Below are 14,821 nucleotides of genomic sequence, written 5' to 3' on the forward strand. Positions count from 1 at the left end.
GTCTGCACCCTAACACAAGGCCATTGTGTTCTGGAACTGCTGCTTGTATAAAATAACTGTTGTGTAACAATATGATTGTATTATTACCTCCCACTATATAAAGGACATGTAACCATTTACTCTTCAAGCTCCTTCCCTGACTGAGATCAGAGACGGATCTACCTTGCAGCTGTTTGTATTAAAGATTCACTATTATACTTTAAATTAGTCTCTGCCTAAATCTTCGGGTGTTCCACAACATTTGGTGCCGTGACCTGGATGACAGCGGCCTGACTTGTTGATCTGTTTTACTCGGCTTGGACCCAGACATCCCTCTGGCCACAACTAAAAAAAGGTAAGAGACCTGTTTGTTTTCCAGCCGAGCCTTAATGGTGAGAGATCTCTCGTCCTCCTCATCCATGACATTTTAGGGTTCAATTTGGCAGAACTATTTGCCCTATAATACCGAAGCTGTCTGGTTAACATTGATCAATGGGAGCGCAGTGGTGTCTCAAATAGTGGGAATCGATTTGCCCACATGTAGGGATCGGTTTACCTACAATCACGTGACAGCAGGAATCGGACAGTCAGGCAGTCGGAATCAGATAGCCTACAATTAAATAATAGTCATAATAGATATAATCGGTTTGCACACATGAGAAGTTTAAGGAAGTGAATTGAAGGATTGAGCATGTTTAATGAAGTTGGTAAAAGTATATGAATGACAATTTGCGCACCCACACATAGACGTACGTAAGCGGTGTAAAAAGTATTCTGAGAAATGTGGTCCCCTTACGGATCATTTGATAAAGATAAGGTTAAAACACTGTATGACTGTCTAAAAGGTCTGGGAAATAGAGTCTCAGACAAAGATTGGCGCATTTTCTATGGTTTTAAATCCGCCTCCGACGACAAATATCATCGGCAAGCTAATCAGAGGCTCCGTGAGGATCTAAACCAAGCTAAAAAGAAGTTGCAATGCGAAAATAAACCACCCCCTTCCTCAGCTCCCTCTACACAGCCCCCGGTGGCTTTGTATTCTCCACTGGAACACATAAAATTGCAATGTCCCTCAGATTTTGCTCCTCCTCCTCCTCCTCCTCTTCCTCCTCCTCCTCCTCCTCCTCCTCCTCCTCCTCCTCCTCCTCCTCCAGCATATGGAGATGATGATGATGATTTGGCCTGTTTAGATGCTACCTGTGTGAGGGTTCCCAAATGATCTATATTTGGGCTAGGGTTAGGGTTAGGCTATTTGGTAAACAAGCCTATATTATACGTCCCCACATAAAAAATATGTAGGAAGTGGTTTTGGCATGTATCGTTGTGGACGGGTGGATGAAGCAGCCCGTGTATTTAGAGCTTAACATCGTATGGTTTTAGGTTGGGAATTTTATCTAACACCGATTCTCACCGGAGGAGAAAATATTGTGCATATACAAAATATTCCTAAATAAAAGAAGAAATCCAGAAATTCAGACTGGAAAATTAACACAATTAGTGAGAGTCGATCTAAATATTATCAAAGGACAGACTATAAAAGCAGCATAATACAACCCATGAGTCACTGTTTATTGAAGAAAAAAACGATTCACCAACCAGTGGGCACAAACAGTGAAGCAATTGTTTAAGCAAGCAGAAGAGGAGTTTAAACGTGTGTATAAAGGTTGACACAGTAAGTTTCCGATGTTTCCAGAGACAGGAAAGGACGTCTCAGAGGACATGTTAAAGAGACAGGAAAGGACGTCTCAGAGGACGTGTTAAAGAGACAGGAAAGCCACGTCTCAGAGGACGTGTTAAAGAGACAGGAAAGCACGTCTCAGAGGACATGTTAAAGAGACAGGAAAGGACGTCTCAGAGGACGTGTTAAAGAGACAGGAAAGGACGTCTCAGAGGATGTGTTAAAGAGACAGGAAAGGACGTCTCAGAGGACGTGTTAAAGAGACAGGAAAGCACGTCTCAGAGGACATGTTAAAGAGACAGGAAAGCACGTCTCAGAGGACGTGTTAAAGAGACAGGAAAGCACTTCTCAGAGGACGTGTTAAAGAGACAGGAAAGCACGTCTCAGAGGACGTGTTAAAGAGACAGGAAAGCACGTCTCAGAGGACGTGTTAAAGAGACAGGAAAGCACGTCTCAGAGGACATGTTAAAGAGACAGGAAAGGACGTCTCAGAGGACGTGTTAAAGAGACAGGAAAGCCACGTCTCAGAGGACATGTTAAAGAGACAGGAAAGCCACGTCTCAGAGGACGTGTTAAAGAGACAGGAAAGGACGTCTCAGAGGACGTGTTAAAGAGACAGGAAAGGACATCTCAGAGGACGTGTTAAAGAGACAGGAAAGCATGTCTCAGAGGACGTGTTAAAGAGACAGGAAAGCATGTCTCAGAGGACATGTTAAAGAGACAGGAAAGCACGTCTCAGAGGACGTGTTAAAGAGACAGGAAAGCATGTCTCAGAGGACGTGTTAAAGAGACAGGAAAGGACGTCTCAGAGGACGTGTTAAAGAGACAGGAAAGGACGTCTCAGAGGACATGTTAAAGAGACAGGAAAGCCACGTCTCAGAGGACGTGTTAAAGAGACAGGAAAGCACATCTCAGAGGACGTGTTAAAGAGACAGGAAAGGACATCTCAGAGGACGTGTTAAAGAGACAGGAAAGCACGTCTCAGAGGACGTGTTAAAGAGACTGGAAAGCACGTCTCAGAGGACGTGTTAAAGAGACAGGAAAGCACGTCTCAGAGGACGTGTTAAAGAGACAGGAAAGCACGTCTCAGAGGACGTGTTAAAGAGACAGGAAAGGACGTCTCAGAGGACATGTTAAAAGAGGTGCTTGTGGAACGTTATGCTCAAGAGTCTAAAACAGGCAGGAAAAACAAAAAAATAATACCCTATGCTGTTATGTAAATAGTTAAATTTGAAACAACATTCCTCATTTCAAAAACACACCCACGCCACCCAAGAGAATAACACAAAACTGGAAACCACGCAGAAAGCGGTAAAGAAGAGTTCAATCGATACAGTATGTTTTTATTTGGGGAACATTGGTATCTGGCAGATGTATTTTATAATTTGAGCACATTACATATTGATCTAAAAACAATAGACATTAATGAGTGTGAAGCAAATAATGAATATCCAAAAGAGCCAGGCCTCCCGAGTGGGGAAGTGGTCTAAGGCACTGCATCGCAGTGCTAGCTGTGACACTAGACATCCTGGTTCAAATCCAGGCTCTGTCGTAGCCGGCCGCGACCGGGAGACCCATGGGGTGGTGCACAATTGGCCCAGCATCGTCCAGGGTAGGGGAGGGAATGGCCGGCAGGGATGTAGCTCAGTTGGTAGAGCGTGGCGTTTGCAATGCCAGGGTTGTGGGTTCAATTCCCACGGGGGGTTAGAAAAACAATAAAAATTATATATAAATAAATACAGTGCATTCGGAAAGCATTCAGACCCAAATTTTTTTTTGAAATATTAGCAAATTTATGAAAAATAAAAAACTGAAATACCTTATTTACATAAGTATTCAGACCCTTTGCTATGGGACTCGAAATTGAGCTCAGGTGCATCCTGTTTCCATTGATCATCCTTGAGATGTTTCTACAACTTGATTGGAGTCCACCTGTGGTAAATTCAATTGATTGGACATCATTTGGAAAAGAACACACCTGTCTATATAAGGTCCCATAGTTAACAGTGCATGACAGAGCAAAACCAAGCTATGAGGTCGAAGGAATTGTCCGTAGAGCTCCGAGACAGGATTGTGTCGAGGCACAGATCTGGGGAAGGGTACCAAAAAATGTCTGCAGTATTGAAGGTCCCCAAGAACACATTGGCCTCCATCATTCTTAAATGGAAGAAGTTTGGAACCACCAAATGTTCTATAAACCAGTTTTTGCTTTGTCATTATGGGGCATTGTGTGTAGATTGATGTATTTAATACATTTTAGAATAAGGCTGTAACATAATAAAATGTGGAAAAAGTGAAGGGGTCTGAATACTTTCCCGAATGCACTGTATATACAGTAAAAACATTAGGGTAAGACTAAAATACAAACAATGCCTTCCATTAAGGAGAAAGTAAAAGGGGGCAGTGGTGGACAGAAGTTATCATGTTTTGTTTTGTTTGTTTTAAACCTTTTTGTTTATTGCTCAAGGTACAACAAGAGTAAAAGCAGAACATTGTTTGAGAGTGAACCGTGTGTATTAGCAGTAGTGATTGAGAGGTTTTTTCCTATTGGGAAGTGTAGAATGGTCCTAGTTGAAGGAAACAGATATGGAGACTAGTGAAAGTAACAAAGACAGTGATAAAGTAAAGTGGAAAGATTCATGGTACTTATGGTCTATCAGTTGATGTGAAATGTAGTGAGTGTTGACAGTATGTGAATGGTAATATGTTATTAGTAGCTTTCAGATAGCGGTCTAATAATGCAATATCTTAGTCATTTGAAGAAGCTAAGGTTTCAATACAAGGTCACATGACGAATACGCATTTGGTTGCCATTGTTTGGTTGTATTATGCACCTAAGGGATTGAGCTTTGGGACTGATATAAAATTGAGGCTGCCATCTGGTGTTTGGGTTAAAGATAAGCTTCCTGTGGACCAATAGAAAAGCCGCCAGTGAAAGTGAGTGGTAGTCACTGAACTCATACAGGCTGTAAGGGACACAGTGGGAAAATCTGGAACAGAGGTATGGCTAATTGAATAGGATACGGTTTTGTTAACCTGACATGACAATTTCCTATTTTTATTTCTCAATTCGATAGTTTGAATAACACCAGTGATTTAAGTCAGAAAGTAATGTCATATAAAACAATTATGTGTTTCCGTTACATGGAACACTGTCCAAAAATGAAAGTAAGTAAAGAAATGTTTTTAGTAAAAAATAAAAATAAATAGCTGATACATTTTTTTAAGGCCCTAGTTGTTAAACAACATGTTTCATATTTTGACTAGTTGATGTCCCAGGGACAGAAAGTACAGAACACAAGCCATACGTCAAGGCAACAGGTCTAGACGATAATATTACAAGTGAAAGGGGCTCTGGGATTGTTTACGTTAGAAGTTGTCGATTTCGCTAATGGGACCTTATATCGCCTGACGTGTCTCCAGTATGATGATACTGTATGTATGCATGGTTTTATCGAGGCTCCTGTCAAAATGCAGTAACCTCGATTGAAAAAGAGAGGGCGGTACATAGGCATAGTAGTACCGAATATTGCATTTTTAGGACTGATGAAGATGTAGTACCGTGAAAACTAACTGTTTATTTTCTCTTCCAGGACTGATGGAATGTCCACCGCCCAATATTTTAATGAGTTTAACAATGATTCTGTATCTCTCCGTTTGAAATGCTTCCTGAGGCAGGTGCTTTGGGAAAGCAGTTAGTGAGACTCTGCAGTACTATAAAGTATAAAGGTACCACGATCCGGCTGTTAAGGGAGCACCCAAATTCAGTAAGGCCATTTGTTTGTTTTTGCCCTACGTTTTACCACACACACCAGCATACACACATCATATGAATATTTATAGATGTGTTTAATACCGTGCCTGATTTATTGTATGTGGTCTTTCTATTTGGTTTTAGTAGGTTCTTCACAGGTTAGAAAGTATGCATCTTAAAGGGCACACAAATTACATTTTCTGATGTATCTATTGTCCGAATTTTGGTTGAACACATATAAGTTCTCCTGATGAGAAATGTACTGAAAAACCCTATGTAAAACGGGTACACAGAATACAGTGGCTTGCGAAAGTATTCACCCCCCTTGGCATTTTTCCTATTTCGTTGCCTTACAACCTGGAATTAAAATAGATTTTTGGGGGGTTTGTATCATTTGATTTACACAACATGCCTACCACTTTGAAGATGTAAAATATTTTCTATTGTGAAACAAACAAGAAATAAGACAAAAAAACAGAAACTTGAGCGTGCATAACTATTCACCCCACCCCAAAGTCAATACTTTATAGAGCCACCTTTTGCAGCAATTACAGCTGCAAGTCTCTTGGGGTATGTCTCCATAAGCTTAGCACATCTAGCCACTGGGATTTTTGCCCATTCTTCAAGGCAAAACTGCTCCACCTCCTTCAAGTTGGATGTGTTCTGCTGGTGTACAGCAATCTTTAAGTCATACCACATATTCTCAATTGGATTGAGGTCTGGGCTTTGACTAGGCCATTCCAAGACATTTAAATGTTTCCCCTTTAACCACTCAAGTGTTGGTTTAGCAGAATGCTTTGGGTCATTGTCCTGTTGGAAGGTGTCCCAGTCTCAAATCTCTGGAAGAGTGAAACAGGTTTCCCTCAAGAATTTCCCTGTATTTAGCGCCATCCATCATTCCTTCAATTCTGACCTGTTTCCCAGTCCCTGCCGATGAAAAACATCCCCACAGCATGATGCTGCCACCACCATGCTTCACTGTGGGGATGGTGTTCTCGGGGTGATGAGAGGTGTTGGGTTTGCGCCAGACATAGCGTTTTCCCAATTTTAGTTTAATCTGACCAGAGTACCTTCTTCCACATGTTTGGGGAGTCTCCCACATGGCTTTTGGCGAACACCAAACGTGTTTGCTTATTTTTTTCTTTAAGCAATGGCTTTTTTCTGGCCACTCTTCCGTAAAGCCCAGGTCTGTGGAGTGTACAGCTTAAAGTGGTCCTATGGACAGATACTCCAATCTGCGCTGTGGCACTTTGCAGCTCCTTCAGGGTTATCTTTGGTCTCTTTGTTGCCTCTCTGATTAATGCCCTCCATGCCTGGTCCGTGAGTATTGGTGGGCGGACATCTCTTGGCAGGTTTGTTGTGATGCAATATTCTTTCAATTTTTTAATAATGGATTTAATGATGCTCCATGATGCAACCCTGATCTGTACTTCTCCACAACTTTGTCCCTGACCTGTTTGGAGAGCTCCTTGGTCTTCATGGTGCCGCTTGCTTGGTGGTGCCCCTTGCTTAGTGGTGTTGCAGACTCTGGGGCCTTTTAGAACAGGTGTATATATACTGAGATCATGTGACAGATCATGTGACACTTAGATTGCACACAGGTGGACTTTATTTAACTAATTATGTGACTTCTGAAGGTAATTGGTTGCACCAGATCTTATTTAGGGGCTTCATAGCAAAGGGGTGAATACATATGTAGTCCCTGTAGCACAGTTGGAAGAGCATGGCACTTGCAACGCCAGGGTTGTGGGTTCGTTTCCCACGGGGGACCAGTGTGAAAATGTATGCACTCACTAACTGTAAGTCGCTCTGGATAAGAGCGTCTACTAAATGACTAAAAATGTTAAAATATGCACGCACCACTTTTCTGTGATTAATTTTGTAGAATTTTTTGAAACAAGTAATTTTTTTCATTTCACTTCACCAGTTTGGACTATTTTGTGTATGTCCATTACATGAAATCCAAATAAAAATCCATTTAAATTACAGGTTGTAATGCAAAAAAAAAAAAAAACGCCAAGGGAGATGAATGCTTTTGCAAGGCAGTGTATTTGACTACTCACACAACAATGTGTGGGTGGTGTGACTATTCCTTGAATTTTCTTGTGGGATAAAATGATTTCCTTATGGAGTTATCAAGGGTTGTAATTCAAATTGTTTTCTTCCGGAAGAAATCTTGAGTTACAGAGTGAAGGCCCTGTTGTATACTCCAGCCAATAACAAGCTACTCTGTATCAGTGGATACCGGTTGATTACTGTAAAATACTTATTGCAATTTCATACTCTGTTGGCTACATATGGGGAGGGTTTTACTGTGTAGAAGGAACAACCCTTGAACAATTAGCCACCAGCACCATTGGGTGATTTTGGACACATGTATCACGGAGTGGCACATACAGTGAGGGAAAAAAGTATTTAGTCAGCCACCAATTGTGCAAGTTCTCCCACTTAAAATGATGAGAGAGTCCTGTAATTTTCATCATAGGTACACATCAACTATGACAGACAAATTGAGAAAAAATGTCCAGAAAATCACATTGTAGGATTTTTAATGAATTTATTTGCAAATTATGGTGGAAAATAAGTATTTGGTCACCTACAAACAAGCAAGATTTCTGGCTCTCACAGACCTGTAACTTCTTCTTTAAGAGGCTCCTCTGTCCTCCACTCGTTACCTGTATTAATGGCACCTGTTTGAACTTGTTATCAGTATAAAAGACACCTGTCCACAACCTCAAACAGTCACACTCCAAACTCCACTATGGCCAAGACCAAAGAGCTGTCAAAGGACACCAGAAACAAAATTGTAGACCTGCACCAGGCTGGGAAGACTGAATCTGCAATTGGTAAGCAGCTTGGTTTGAAGAAATCAACTGTGGGAGCAATTATTAGGAAATGGAAGACATACAAGACCACTGATAATCTCCCTCGATCTGGGGCTCCACGCAAGATCTCACCCCGTGGGGTCAAAATGATCACAAGAACGGTGAGCAAAAATCCCAAAACCACACGGGGGACCTAGTGAATGACCTGCAGAGAGCTGGGACCAAAGTAACAAAGTAACATCAGTAACACACTACGCCGCCAGGGACTCAAATCCTGCAGTGCCAGACGTGTCCCCCTGCTTAAGCCAGTACATGTCCAGGCCCGTCTGAAGTTTGCTAGAGTGCATTTGGATGATCCAGAAGAGTATTGGGAGAATGTCATATGGTCAGATGAAACCAAAATATAACTTTTTGGTAAAAACTCAACTCGTCGTGTTTGGAGGACAAAGAATGCTGAGTTGCATCCAAAGAACACCATACCTACTGTGAAGCATGGGGGTGGAAACTTCATGCTTTGGGGCTGTTTTTCTGCAAAGGGACCAGGACGACTGATCCGTGTAAAGGAAAGAATGAATGGGGCCATGTATCGTGAGATTTTGAGTGAAAACCTCCTTCCATCAGCAAGGGCATTGAAGATGAAACGTGGCTGGGTCTTTCAGCATGACAATGATCCCAAACACACTGCCCGGGCAACGAAGGAGTGGCTTCGTAAGAAGCATTTCAAGGTCCTGGAGTGGCCTAGCCAGTCTCCAGATCTCAACCCCATAGAAAATCTTTGGAGGGAGTTGAAAGTCCGTGTTGCCCAGCGACAGCCCCAAAACATCACTGCTCTAGAGGAGATCTGCATGGAGGAATGGGCCAAAATACCAGCAACAGTGTGTGAAAACCTTGTGAAGACTTACAGAAAACGTTTGACGTGTGTCATTGCCAACAAAGGGTATATAACAAAGTATTGAGAAACTTTTGTTATAGACCAAGTACTTATTTTCCACCATAATTTGCAAATCAATTCATTAAAAATCCTACAATGTGATTTTCTGGAGAAAAAAATTCTCATTTTGTCTGTCATAGTTGACGTGTACCTATGATGAAAATTACAGGCCTCTCTCATCTTTTTAAGTGGGAGAACTTGCACAATTGGTGGCTGACTAAATACTTTTTTCCCCCACTGTATGTCCAAAGTGGGAATTGCTTGCAGAAAAGAATGGTATGGACCCAAATTTACTACGATCGCCACACAAATCTAATTTGTCAAGAACACAAAGCAGGAAAGCAAGTACCTACCTCTTTGTCTCGCCTACCAGTCCCCTGGGGCCCTTTCGTAAATATGCAAATTGCTTTTGTTCACATGTCTGCCTGTAAAATACAAATATACATGTTGGTAATGGTTGACAGCTACTCCAAATGGATTGAAGCCTTCTCCACATCAAATGTATGCACTCACTAACTGTAAGTCGCTCTGGATAAGAGCGTCTGCTAAATGACTAAATTTTTTAAATGTAAAACATGTAAATGAGGAATCAAAGACTGTGGCTAAGTGCCTGTTACAAGATATTGTTCCACGATTCGATGTACCACAAAGTTTAGATAGCGATAGGGGGACAGATTTTACCTCAAAGGTAATGAACGAAAGTTCTGGACTCCAACACCATCATTAAGTTTGCCGACGACACAACAGTGGTAGGCCTGATCACCGACAACGATGAGACAGCCTATAGGGAGGAGGTCAGAGACCTGGCCGTGTGGTGCCAGGACAACAACCTCTCCCTCAACGTGACCAAGACAAAGGAGATGATTGTGGACTACAGGAAAAAAAAAGAGGACTGAGCACGCCCCCATTCTCATCGACGGGGCTGTAGTGGAACAGGTTGAGAGCTTCAAGTTCCTTGGTGTCCACATCACCAACGAACTATCATGGTCCAAACACACCAAGACAGTCGTGAAGAGGGCACGACAAAGCCTATTCCCCCTCAGGAGACTGAAAAGATTTGGCATGGGTCCTCATATCCTCAAAAAATTCTACAGCTGCACCATCGAGAGCATCCTGACTGGTTGCATCACCGCTTGGTATGGCAACTGCTTGGCCTCCGACCGCAAGGCACTACAGAGGGTAGTGCGTACGGCCCAGTACATCACTGGGGCCAAGCTTCCTGCCATCCAGGACCTCTATACCAGGCGGTGTCATAGGAAGGCCCTCAAAATTGTCAAAGACTCCAGCCACCCTAGTCATAGACTGTTCTCCCTGCTACCGCACGGCAAGCGGTACCGGAGTGCCAAGTCTAGGTCCAAAAGACTTCTCAACAGCTTTTACCCCCAAGCCATAAGACTCCTGAACAGCTAATCATGGCTACCCGGACTATTTGCACTGCCCCCCCACCCCATCCTTTTTACGCTGCTGCTACTCTGTTAATTATTTATGCATAGTCACTTTAACTCTACCCACATGTACATATTACTTCAACTATCTCAACTAGCCGGTGCCCCCGCACATTGACTCTGCACCGGTACCCCCCTGTATATATAGCCTCCCTACTGTTATTTTATTTTACTTCTGCTCTTTTTTCTCAACACTTTTTTTGTTGTTGTTTTATTTTTACTTTTTTTGTTAAAAATAAATGCACTGTTGGTTAAGGGCTGTAAGTAAGCATTTCACTGTAATGTCTGCACCTGTTGCATTCGGCGCATGTGACCAATAAAATTTGATTTGATTTGATTTGATATAACGGCGTTTTGAAAAATAAACTCGCAAAAATATGTGCTCATACAGGACTTAGCTGGGTGGATGTGCTACCAATAGCCTTGTTTTCAATGCGTTTCTACCCGGTAAGAAAAACTGGCCTCAGTCCACATGAGGTACTGATGGCCTGTCCCACGAGGACCCCCGTGTCACCACCTGCTGCAGTCTGTGATCTGCATCTACTGGATGACACTATGATGAAGTACTGTATAGCTCTGACTAACCGTATCCGAGCTGTTCACTCAAATGTTTCTGCTGCCCAAACTCCCCCAAACTCCATCACGAAATCCAGCCTGAAGATTGGGTAATGGTCAGGAGGCACGATAGAGGTAAAGAACCTTTGAAACCCAGGTGGAAAGGACCACATCCCCATATTGTTATTTATTTTGCTCATTTGCACCCCAGTATCTCTATTTGCACATCATCTCTTGCACGTCTATCATTCCAGTGTTAATACTAAATTGTAATTATTTTGCACTATGGCCTATTTATTGCCTTACCTCTATAATTTACTACATTTGCACACACTGTATATATATTTTCTGTTGTATTTTTGACTTTATGTTTTGTTTACCTCATATGTAACTCTGTGTTGTTGTTTTTTTTATCGCACTGCTTTGCTTTATCTTGGCCAGGTCGCAGTTGTAAATGAGAACTTGTTCTCAACTGGTTTACCTGGTTAAATAAAGGTGAACGTTTTTTTCTCTCTGCATTAATTCCTAATTATGACATGACAACGGTGCTTGATTCCATTAGAGAACTAGCCAATGAGGTAGAAAGAATGGGGAATGCTATTGCTACTGCTATGGAAGAATGAACTGCTGAAGCTATGAGTACAATGGTCTTACATAATAGAATGGCTTTGGATATTCTCCTAGCATCTGAGGGAGGCACCCGTGCGGTGGTGGGTCAAGAATGCTGTACTTACATTCCAGACACCTCTATTGGTGTTGCTGAGCCAGTGGCCACTATCAGAAAGGTGGTTGCTTCTGTGGCAAACATATAATGAGGTGGGGTTGGGATCTGTTTGCATGGGTGAAGACTAGCCTGTCTCCTTGTACTGGTCCGCTTCCTTTTGCAGGTCCCTCTGTCTGTTCTCTTGCCTGACGACCTTGGTGAGGAGATTGTGTGAAACAGCAGTATCTCCTCCCCACCAGATGGTCGTGACCACAGAAGTGGACTTCAATGACCTGACGGATCTCGCTACTGTCTCCCCCTTTATTGCCCTGTTGGAGATGGTAATGCTACTGCCATCGAAATGACCCCGATCCCTATGAACATCCCTTTTCCCCAGATTATTATTATTAACTTACCTTTCAGGAGTTCCATTCAGATCACCCCTTTTTGTGTAAAATGCCAATTTCCCAGAAACCAGAAGGTTTTAAGTTCTGGCTGACAACAGCTCAGATATATCATGTTTGGTGACGCTTATGGTTTCCATGGCATCGAAGGGGGAATTGTGATGTCAGAATTGTGGTGAGCTGTTGTAAATTCTCAAGGTTTACGCTCTGTTCTGTGTTGGACTGTGATGTTATGCCTTTCATAGACTCCTGGCATGTCTGCACCCTAACACAAGGCCATTGTGTTCTGGAACTGCTGCTTGTATAAAATAACTGTTGTGTAACAATATGATTGTATTATTACCTCTCACTATATAAGGGACATGTAACCATTTACTCTTCAAGCTCCTTCCCTGACTGAGATCAGAGACGGATCTACATTGCAGCTGCTTGTATTAAAGATTCACTATTATACTTTAAATTAGTCTCTGCCTAAATCTTTGGATAGAGTTTTCCACAACACTTTTATTGCAAATAAGAATAGAATATGTTTCTAAACACTTCTGCATTAATGTGGATGCTACCATGATTATGGATAATCCTGAATGAATTGTGAATAAAGATGAGTGAGAAAGTAACAGACACACAAATATCAAACCCCCAAGACATGCTAACCTCTCACCATTACAATAACAGGGGAGGATAGCATTTTTGGGGGCTATGATATTTCTGCATCTGTAACGTTCTCACTCATAATTTTTCATGATTCATAATCATGAATAATGAACAGTCAGCACAAATTAAAATGGCATGAAGACAATTGCATTGACAGAGGGTGTACTGAATTAATGCATATCATAAGGTAAGGGCTGGAATTTGTTCTGGATGCTCGAACAGTGACGTGTCTGTCTTGTGTGTTGATCTAGCTAATTAGCAAGCTAGCAATATATAGCTAGCATTTGTACATTCACTGCAAAGTGCTACTTACATGTGCATTGGTCGGGTAGAGATTCAACATAGCTAACTTTTTCTTAGCAAGACAATTTGTTTTATCAGCTACAGTTTCTGTTGTGAGAGGCTGGTCTTGGTTGAGGAAACGTAGGCTAGCTAGCAGTGTTTGTGCTGAAACTGACATTTGGCTTCACACATAGATAATCTAGCCAGTTCGACTGTAGCTCTAAGTTTGACTGTAGCTATCATGACGGAGTAGCTACTGTAGAGCAATTACCATTGCATGTATTATAAGTTAGCAGGGTGGCAGTTTCCCAAAGTTTGGTGTTGACTATGAACTTTACTTAGCTAGATTGCTTTGCTTTATGGAAGAATGTAGCTTACTAGGATATATTGTCAACATTGAGTTGTGGTTGGTGCGCGATCTATATAGCAATGGTACAGTCTTGTTGGCTTGTAGCTACTACTGGTTAGTTAGCTAGCTAACTGGCTATAATAGCAGCCAATGACGTTCACTAGCTTATTTGTTTGTGCTCTGATTTAGTTCACACAGATGACTTCAGCCATATGAAAAACCTCCCATAGCAAACTATACCTAGCTAGCTAACTTCCTTTGCTTGTAGCTTGCTTCTCAGACTGGTGTTAGCTAGCTACAGCTGCTAGCCTACTACTAGCTAGCTGCTGCTGTTGCGCAGCAACTGAGCTGTTGGTCCCAGTTTTAGAACTCTGAGCTTCGGCTAAAAAAATATGTTAGCATTGTCAGAAATGCTACAAAAAGGTAGCACATCGTTGGTTGTTAATGGTCAGAAATGAGCACATGAGAGTGATAAATTATACATTTAATCAAAACTGTTGGCCATACAAACGTATTCAGTACGAATGTGGCTAATCTAATGGTCACTTTATGGATGCTGCAGTCTCGTCTTTTTTTTCTCTAATGCTAACAACCCTGTTAAAAATCCGTATGTGGTTCTCGATAACAGCCGGAAGGCTCATGACGAGAGGCGGGTAATGTGTTGTGTACCTCCAATCAAGTTGATTTGCGAAGTTTCATTAATATTGGTGTCATATTGGCTTAGATATATTGATGGTAGGAATATTTGAATTTAACATTGAGCTTCAATCAAGCCCTACTATAGTCGCGCCGACCTGCTCAACTATAATTTCACAGTCCTGATAACCTACCGAGTGCATTCTGGCCTTTCGGAGAGAAAACCACATAACTAGATCCAACACAATATTGGGATGACCTTTGTGAAAATGAATTTGACAGCATCTCACTTTGTCTCAGTTTGTGGTCATTTGCTGTGACTCATTTCCAGACAATAATGCGATCCAAAATCAAATCAAATCAATTTTTATTTGTCACATGCGCCGAATACAACAGGTGTAGACCTTACCGTGAAATGCTTACTTACAAGCCCTTAACCAACAATGCGGTTTTAAGAAAATAGAGAACGCAGGTTGATGTTTATTGTCATGAGTCTTGTCCTGGAAGCAGAACTGAGCGATTTCCCCATACAAAAATGAGCTTGTTGGTCTTAATTTAAGGTTATGGTTAGGCATTAGCGTTAGCAGTGTGGTTAAGGTTAGGGTTAGGTTTAAAGTCAGGTTTTA

This window comes from Coregonus clupeaformis, chromosome 11, assembly GCF_020615455.1.
Source record: "Coregonus clupeaformis isolate EN_2021a chromosome 11, ASM2061545v1, whole genome shotgun sequence".
Classification (NCBI taxonomy): domain Eukaryota; kingdom Metazoa; phylum Chordata; class Actinopteri; order Salmoniformes; family Salmonidae; genus Coregonus; species Coregonus clupeaformis.